The sequence below is a fragment of the Macrotis lagotis genome, chromosome X, assembly GCF_037893015.1.
Source record: "Macrotis lagotis isolate mMagLag1 chromosome X, bilby.v1.9.chrom.fasta, whole genome shotgun sequence".
Taxonomy (NCBI): domain Eukaryota; kingdom Metazoa; phylum Chordata; class Mammalia; order Peramelemorphia; family Peramelidae; genus Macrotis; species Macrotis lagotis.
This window is the reverse complement of record NC_133666.1, coordinates 354,466,666-354,476,506: the sequence shown is the minus strand read 5'-3', so window position 1 is coordinate 354,476,506 and position 9,841 is coordinate 354,466,666. Positions and strand designations below refer to the sequence as shown.

The 9,841-nt window shown below is 34.5% G+C and overlaps 1 protein-coding gene across 1 annotated transcript in view; it reads right to left on the bottom strand.

Annotated features, from left to right (window-relative positions):
- FBXL7 (F-box and leucine rich repeat protein 7) overlaps positions 1 to 9,841 on the bottom strand; it is a 555,926-nt gene that overhangs the window by 80,654 nt on the left and 465,431 nt on the right. The gene's annotated exons all lie outside the window — the stretch shown is intronic.

Sequence of the window (9,841 nt, the reverse complement as noted above, 5' to 3'; positions counted from 1 at the left end):
AAGAATAAAATAAATAAATACATAAATAAAAGAATAAAAATAATAACAGGAATGAAAAAAAATCACTGAATTAAAGAAATCAATGAGCCCAAAAACAAATGAATGAAAACTATTTGAATTAAAATTAGATATTGAAAATCTTTCTTTCAATCAATCAATAAATACTTGTTAAGTTCCTAAAGTCAGAAATTGTGCTAAAAGTTGGGGATACAAAGGGGCAAAAGACAGTCCTTGACCTCAGTGGCTTACATTTTAATGGGGGAGACAGCATGCAAAAATATATATACAAGATAAATAGGAATAACAGAAGAAAAACACTGGGTTCAGAGACGTTAGGGGAAGCTTTCTGCAGAAGGTAGCATTCCAGTTGAGACACATGAAAGTCAGAGAGGTCAGTAAAGGAAGTGAGGAGGGTGAATATCTCAGGTAAGGGAGACAGCTAGAGAAAATGGGGTGTCTTATTCAGAGAATAGCCAGGAAACTAAGGACACTGGATCTAAGAGTATGGACTAGGGAATAAAGTCAAAAAGACTAGAAAGGTAGGAGGATGCCTACAAAGAGCATTCTGTCTTTGCTCCTGGAAGTGATGTGAAGCCATTGGAGTATTCAGAGGTAGTGGTGCGGTGGGCAGAGGTGTGTGTGTGTGTGTGTGTGTGTGTGACATGATCAGACCTGTGCTTTAGGAAAATGATTTCAGTGGTTGGATGGAGAGATAAACTGGAGGAGAAACTTGAGACAGTCAGCTCTACCAGTAGGCACAATGGCAAGTAAACTGTGATCTTTAAGATACAGAATTTCTTTCATTGCATCAACTTTTTTTTCAATTTTAATTTAAGATTTTTTTCTCACTATGGGCATATCCCACATGTGAATTTGTGGATGAGTTAGTTTGTAAATGAGCTGTTTTCTGCATATGGGTCTTAGAACATAGCAATACTACATTGTGTGTGTATGTGTGTGTGTGTGTGTGTGTGTGTGTGTGTTTGTGTGTGAGACAGAGAGAAGAAGAAGAAGAAGAAGAAGAAGAAGAAGAAGAAGAAGAAGAAGAAGAAGAAGAAGAAAGAGGAGGAGGAGATTAAACTTTCTCCAGGATACATGGTATGGAAATATTGTAAACATTGCCATCTAACTATTTATGACTGCTTTCTCTATAAGATTCTATAGATTTGAATTTATATGCCCTTCAAAGTAGAAAATTAAAAGTTATATAAACTTAATGATTTAAATGTAGCATAAAAATGCATTCTTATTCTACTTGACTACATTGGGAATTGATTCTCTTAAGAAAACATTGCTTCCTAAATTGTTTAACTTATTGCCAGGTTGTAGCTTTGGCATAGGGAGATTTGGGCCTTTTTTAGTTTATTTAATATATGTAGTGACAGTTAGGTATAGATAACACTAAAATTAAGAAAAATGTGAATTTCTCATTTAAATTAATTTCTTAGGAACATAAAACTTTCAGAGAAATGTGCATATGTACATTGAGAAAGATTGATAATCTGTAAAATGTATTGGTGGCTCTAAAAGTGACATAATATATTGTAAATGCATATCAGTAGTTTGGATCTTGCTAGTAGTAGATGAGGAGGCTTTTAGTTTCAATATACTTACTTTATTAACTTGCCTCACCTAATAATTATTTGGTTTAATGATTTTATATGTTTATAGTTGGGAAATGAATTATGGAAGTCATCTCTTTACCTGGACAATTTGAGGCAAAAAACCAAACCAAAACAAAAAAAAACAGTAGTCATAACTATTTGAGGTAGGTGATATTTTTTTGATTTTGATTTATTTATTTATTCTTATTTTGTACAAATGTTTTTTATACTTTACTAAAATATCCTTGTTTAAGAGCAAACATAACACCCCTCCCCCAAGAAAATATAGACCTGCATAAGCGAAAAAGTAAAGGGGAGAGAAAAAATTAAAATTAAAAATAATAATAATAATAATAATTGTAGGTATGGCCAGGTGGCACAGTGGATACAGCACCAGTTCTGGAGCCAGGAGCACCTGAGCCCAAATCCGGCCCCAGACACCCAACAATCACCCAGCTGTGTGGTCCCCATGCAAGTCACCCCAACTTCATTGCCCTACAAACCCCCCCCCCCAAAGACTCAAAATAAAATAGAAATAGTAGCAATAATAATAGTAGGGGCTGCTGGGTGGCAGACAGATCACTGGCCCTTGAGCCAGGAGCACCCAGGTCCAAATCTGGGTAGGTGATATTTTTAACCCTTATCATTCTTATTAAGTTTTTAAGCACTTCTGTGTACGATCAGAGTCACAGAACAAAAATGATTATTAAACTAGAAGAGTTATTTCACCACAGAAGATCAATTTGGATCTCAACCCTATCACTGCTGGAGTCTTTGGAGACAACCAGAATGGGGAAGAGTCTTTATATTACAGGGCATACTAGGAAATTACATGTTTTAATGTCAGGAAGGGAGAAGTCATTTTATGTGGGCATTTTTCCTTAGCTGGCATTTAGTGGATTGTTTTCTCTAACCTTCAAGGCAATTTTAATTTTCTCAACACAAAAAGGTCAGTATTTAATCTCAATAGCAATTGTTTTGAAAACAGTTCTAAGAATATAAAGTAAAAATGGAATGAAAGTAATTGGTTAAACATTGTATCACTAGATGTTGTTATCAAAGATTTATTTGTAGAAAAACACACAAAGAAATGGTATGTGGAAAATAAAGGGTAGTAGAAGCATTTAGAGGAGTTAAAACCTCAGCGTCCATTTTCATCTTCTTGAAAACATGAAGCATTGGTAAGAAGTGCAAGTAATTGTAGTTCGGGGGACCCCACTTTCTAGTCATAAAACTGGTAGATAATAATAATGGGAAGATTAAACATAGCACACATGCATTACATGAAGATCCTGGACAAAGAATCTTACCACACAGTAACAGTGAAGATTAACAAATATGATATATAGCTAGGTTGTACAGTTCCAGGAGGCCTAGTTATTGATTAGCAGATGTCATTGGGGAGAGAGCTCTTTTTGTGCTCTAATGCCAGGTATATTTCTGTTCAGGGTCTCGTTTCCTGCTTGCTTCACTACCACCCCAATCATTTCAGAGCTGTGACTAGGTAGATTATGTGCTGAGGTAGATTATAAATGGCTTTTTTTTTTATCATATGGCAATATATTTTTCTGTTAGCATAACTATGCTATTTATCATTTGTTTTGAAGAAGACCAATGAGGGGTGAATTTGATTTAAATGAGGCAGAGTTGTACAAAGTCAACTCTCTCTCTTCTAGAGTTGAAGTCCACTGAAAAGACAAAAGTTGGAATAAATATATAACTATATATGTCTAAAAATCCGTATCTATGCAACTATTCCTTTATCTCCATCTCTGGTTTTAATTTTTCATGGTATTCAAAGCAATAATCATTCCAAGGCATCAATAATTTGTTTCTAAATAATCAATTATTTTGTTATTGTTATTTTGAGACCCATAAAGTGGTAGATTAAAAAAAGAGTGAGCACATTCTTCTTTCTGACAATTCCCTAGGCAATATATTGATTGGTCTATCTCAAGAATGGTTTAAGAACAAGTAATAAAAATATAAAATTAAATTTAAGGTTTTAAAAGGTATCTACTGTATTACAAATCCCTTTAGAGATAGAGGATGTGCTCTCTTTGAAGGACTCTAAAAAGCAATAGAATGCATGTAAACCAATTTTCCACTTATGAGTGCCAGTAGACCTGACAATTGCAATCCAATCATCATGCTTGCTTCTTTCCATGCACACCCTGTTCTATTCTTCATATTATACTAGCTGCTGTTCAGCACCAGCCTAATTGTGAAATCACTAGACCACCCCAACACAGTTCAGAAACTGCAACTGTTTAAGAGTCACGAAATGAGTCCCATTTTCCTTGTAAGTCAGCATGAACTTAGTTAGCCCAAGTGATCCTATAATTGTGATACCCTGGAAAAACACAAAGTGTTCAGTGGTTTAGAGGTATTCACACAGTTTTTTTTTGTCTTCAATTTGGTGACTGATGAGATATAAAATATTTCATTTTGCCATAGATCTTCAAGGATATGAATTTTTAATCCTAAATTTGAGAAAAATTATTTTCTTTCTAATAAGCACATATTTGTATACAAAGGAGAAATTTGACTATTCTGGCAAAGTTATATTAAATAACAATGTATGGAAGTCGGCTTCTCTGTGCAATTATTATGCATCAAACTGAATTATATCAGATTTCCACTTCTCCAGTCAGCAAAGCCTATAGAGTGCTTTGGTTTAAATATTATTGATATTTCAATCTATAAAGATATCAGTCTATGAAGATGACAAGAAAGGAAGACTGGCTAGAATAAAGAATTCATAAGAGTACGAGAATATATAGAAATAAGACATGGTATGTCTTGAGAAGTTACCCTAGAAATATGCAAACCTTGATATTGAATTTAAATACTAGAGATATATATGGGATCTTAATGATATGGATTTGTTCATACTTCCTTCTTGAAGAAGACCAATGATATCATGAGAATGTTTTGACTTTTGTGTGAACTGGATTTGAGTGAAGTTTTATTACAGCTACCCAGATAGCTGACATTTGTATGATACTGTCAGGCTTGAAAAGCATGGTTGCTATTGTTCTGTCATTTTTCAATTATGTCCCAATCTTTATGACCTTATTTAAGGTTTTTTGACACAGAAAATAGAATAGTTTGCCATTTCCTTTTCCAGCTCATTTTATAGATGAGGAATCTGAGACAAATAGTGTTAACTGACTTGCCCAGGGTCACATAAGTGTCTGAGGCTGGATTTGAATTCAGGATGATGAATCATCCAGCCTCTATGTGACCTAGCTGCCTTCAATATATTAGCTCATTAGAAATAATGAAAGAGAAGTCATGTGGTACAATGGAAAGAACACTTCTTCTAGATTTAGAGGTCTTGGGTTCAAATCCTACCTCTGATAATTATTACCATTGTGATTTTTGTGAACGGCATATTTTAAAATCCCCTAAACTTCAGTTTCCTCACCTCTAGAATGAAAGTATTACTCAAGATGACTTCTGAGGTTCCTTCCAATGATGACACTATGCCCATTATTATCCTCGCTGTCTCCCTAATTAGCTTGGCATGATCTTGGGTAAATTGCTTAATCAGTATGGGTCACAGCTTCTTTATTTGTAAAATGAAGTGTCATAATCAAATGGCTTCTAAGATCACTTCCAACTCTAGAATTCTAAGATTTAATTCAGTGAATATGCATTAATTGCCTAATTTGTACAAAATGCTGTGTTGATATTGGGGATGCAAAGACAAACAGACATAATTATCTTCCCCAAGGACATATTAATGACAGGATAATAATAGTTGATATTTATCTAGTGATTCATATTCATTATATAAATGAGACTTTACAACATGGTAGGGAATACAAGTGTTATCCCTAATTTATAAAAGAAGAAACTGAGGCTAATGACCAGAGAGAGCTAAAGATTTACCCATGGTCACAATTTTTAAGATTCAGAAGTTGGATTAAAACCTGGATTTTCCATAATGAAATTATAACACTCTGTTTTATATACTACACTGTCATCAATAAGAAATCTAGACAAGTAGTTATCAACTAGGGCATGATAAAAACCAAAGAAATCAAACAGAGACAATCAACTTAATTGAGTTAGCTTCAACAAATATTTAAGTGACTACTAAGGATATCTCAGGGTTCCTCCTATCAAGGACCTTATAAACTAAATGGGGAGGTGAGCAATTCAAATGAATAAACATGATAAAAAGAATGAGATAAGACATTGACAAAATATTTTAGAAAAACTGAAGGAAAGAATTCACTTAGGGGAATCAGAAAAAGCTTCATGGAAGAAAGTTTGACCTTAAAAAGAAAAAACAAAGAATTTCAAGATCTAGAAAGAAGGAACATTAGACAGTTCTCAGGAATTAATGAAAGACTCTTTGATTGTAATATAAAGTTGAGAAAATGAAGGGTTTTTTTTGTTTGTTTAGCAAGGGAACTATATGAGGAAGTTGAATTTCGTAGTAAATTGAGTATTGGATCTGGAATTACGATTCTGTTTTAGACATTTACTATTTATGTAATAGATAGACCATAGACAAGTCACTTAACTTCTGTCTGCCTCAGTTTCCTAATCTATAAAGTGGGGATTATAGCACTAACCTCCAAATGTTGTTGTGATATTAGTTATTTGCAAAATATTTTGCAAACTTTAAATCTCTTTAAAATGCTACCTATTGTTGTTTTTCTGGGTATTTTAAGAATTATTTTGCAGGCGGGTTAATTGATATTGGATTACATATGAGATTGTGAAGATTGAAATTACAAGAATTAACAGATTGGATTGAAGGTTGAATGATAGTAACATTGAGATTTGAAACCTTGGTAATAGGGAGGATGATGGTACCCTGAATAATACTAGGGAAGTTTGGACTGGAGGGGGGGTTAGAGTAAAGATAAAGAAGTTTATTTTAGACATTTTAAGTTTGAGATGCCACCAGATCATACAGTTCAAGAAGTTTAAAAGGTAGTTGATGATTCAGGACTGTGGTTCAAGAGAGAGATTAGGGCAAGAATAGAAATCTGGTAACAATTAGCATGCAGATCATAATTATGGGAGTTGAAACCACAAATTGAAATCACACAGAGGAGGAAGGAAAGGAGGGTCCAAGACAAAGCTTTAGTGCCCCAAGGCTTGGGGGAATTGACCTTTGGTAGTTGTTCATTCATAAAGATACAGAAAAAGAGACTGAAAAGGAGTGGTCAGTCAGTTTGAGAATCAGTCTTATAAAATCCTAGAAGAAGATTCTTGTTGAATGCTGCATTCCACAGCTACAAATTGCTTGAGGGTTTATTGAAACCAGTTAAAACTTATGGAAATCAGTTTAAAAAAGAAAAGAGAAAAGGAGAAGCCATGATATTCTGGTCAGCCCACTCCCAAATTGCTCCCCCTTCCCCCTCTCCCCTCTCCCCCTCTTCTCTGAGAAGTTTAGGTTGTTATGCAGAGTAACTTAAGTAACAGTCTCAAGAAGGCTGTGCCTCCAATAGGACTTGCTCCTGGAAGAAATGAATTTAACCCTGCTCCTCTCTGCCTCTCTTGAGCACTCTTAGTGCTGTGAGGTGACTCCAAGCAATTCTCTTATCTTTATTAAAAGACCCCCAATGTTTGCTTTTTTGCTACTCTTCTTTATTTCAGGTTGACATGTTCCTGGAAGAGATGGTGACTCATGATGTCAAAGACTGCAGAGGGGTAAAGAAGGATGAGATCTGAAAAAAAAAGATCCTTAGACTTGGCAATCAAGAGATCTTTGGCAACTTCAGAGTGGATAATGTTAGTTGAATGAGGTCAGAAGTTCCTATCAGGATTATAAGCAATGGAAACAAGAAAGTGGAGGCACCTCGCAGAGATAACATTCTCAAGGAGTTTAGCTGAGAAAGGGAGTAAGAATAAACTTTCAAAAAAGCAAAGTTCTAATATGTTTTCCTTTTTCCTTTTCAGTTACATTCTAAGAAGTGTCCCTGTCATACCTAATCACATCCATCATAGGGTCACAGGATATCGTGGAAAGGGAGCAGCCTGATGGAAACAATGGGCAGAAAACATCTTTATGAGTTAAATCAGTGACTAGAGTTGATTGATGCTGAGGAAAAAAAATTAAAGAGATCTTTAAGAGAAGACAGTTTCAAAATTCCAAATAGGAGATAATGAGACCTATTATAAGATTGTAGTCTAAAAGGATATTGTTTAAGAGAAAAAAATCACAAATTTTTTTATTGAGGAAAAGATGTCAGTAGTCATCAACAGCTCTGGGTATTTAGAGTACCAATGAGTATTGATGATGAGAACTGATAGCATTTTTCTTTGGAGATGGCCAATGACTGTTCATCTGATCAGATGCAAACTTTACGTGTATGTAAATTATTTCATAAGAACTAAATTTCCTAGGGGGAACTGAGAAAAGAAAAAGGGGAGAGTGAAATCTGGTGAAGTGAGTGGAGGATTTAGTTTTGGTTTATTTTCTTTGGAGAATAGAGACCATAGAGTGATGCTATAAACAAACACATCAGGGATGAATTGATTGCAAAGGAGTTCAGAATACCAATGAACAGAAAGCTTATGTCTCAGTCATTCCCAACATACAATAGAAGACTTTGAAATGAGAATTGTTAGTGCCCTCTTATTACTTTGATAATAGGAATGTCTATCTGCAAGAAGCAAATGCTTCAAGAGGTAAACCTTAAACATAAGAATTAGCTTTATTTCTTTACTCTGCCTTCCTCTTGTTAGAGAATATTTGTCTAGACAACTTTTTTGTTCAATTGTGTTTAATTCTTTATGAACTAACTCATTCGGGGTTTTCTTGGCAAATATACTGAAGCATTTTGCTATTTTCTTCTCAACTCATTTTACAGATGAAGAAATTGAGGCAAAGAGGGTTAAGTGACTTGCCCAGGGTCAAAAATTGGAAAGTGGCTAAGGACAGATGTGGACTCAGGAAGAGGATGTTCTTTTGACTTCAGGTCCAGCATTCTATGCACTGAGCTACTGATCCAACTTTTCTCTGTGCATGTATCTTTCTCTCTGTCTTTGTCTTTGTCTTTGTCTTTGTCTCCGACTCTCTCTCTCTCTCTCTCTCTCTCTCTCTCCTTTGATCCTAGAAATGACCTTGTTTAGACAATTTATATTCCCTAAAGAAAGAAAACTGGTATAAAGGGAAACAACAACTGTTGTTTGGAAAGCATTTGAGTCCCTTACCATGAGCCACTAACAAAAAATAAAGGGAATTATAAAAATCAGTCCTTTGAGGAGGACACATTAAGGCTTGTAAACGATTTTAAAATAATTCTTTCAGCAAAAATAATACAATTAACCAAATTTTTTTTCTAAAAAGTTGAATCTGATGGCATGAAATTCTTGGCCTATTATTGACCCTAGTTTCACATTTTGAGCATAGGAGAATAAAAATTAAATTAGAAATTTACAAAAAAAAAATCTGTTCTTATAGTACTCTCTCTCCCTGTGATAAAACTGGAATTGTTTCCCAGGGCATGTTTCTGCTAGGGTTTGTTAAAATGAATCAAAACAAGAAGTTTTAATTACATTTCTTAATATGAGACAGTTGCATGCAACCTTTTCTGATAATTATATTTTATTTCACTTGGTATATTTTCTTGGTGATAGTACTCATTTTTCTCACTATACTAAAAAAAGTTTTAATCAAATTTAATTCTGGGGTCAAAGCAAAGTTTATAGTAAAAATAAAAAATTTTCTGGCCTTAAAATTTTGGGAAAAGTAGTGGCTAGGTGGTGCAGTGGATAAAGCACCGGCCCTGGAGTCAGGAGTACCTGGGTTCAAATCTGGTCTCAGACACTTAATAATTACCTAGCTGTGTGGCCTTGGCCAAGCCACTTAACCCCATTTTCCTTGCAAAAACCTTAAAAAAAGTAGCTATATCACTATAGGGATAAAAATAACAATTATAACAATTTTCAAAAGAAATTGCCTTGAGTGACTTAGGTTTCTTCTCCCCTGGACAAGATGCTGAATAGATAACTCTTGGAGGCATTAGGATTTTTTGATAAGCTTTGCAATACAGACATTCAGAAATAATAAAGAAAGATTTACCACTGAAATTATTACATTTACAACTTACACAAATACTCAGAGGGATAGGTGAATTCATTTATATGGGTACAGATCACACAGTCCTCCAATATTTATCCATCCCATCTAGCTCTCTTGTCTGTCTTCTCCAAAGTGTATCACAACAACAACTAACATTTTAATAGCACTTATATTTAAATAGCAA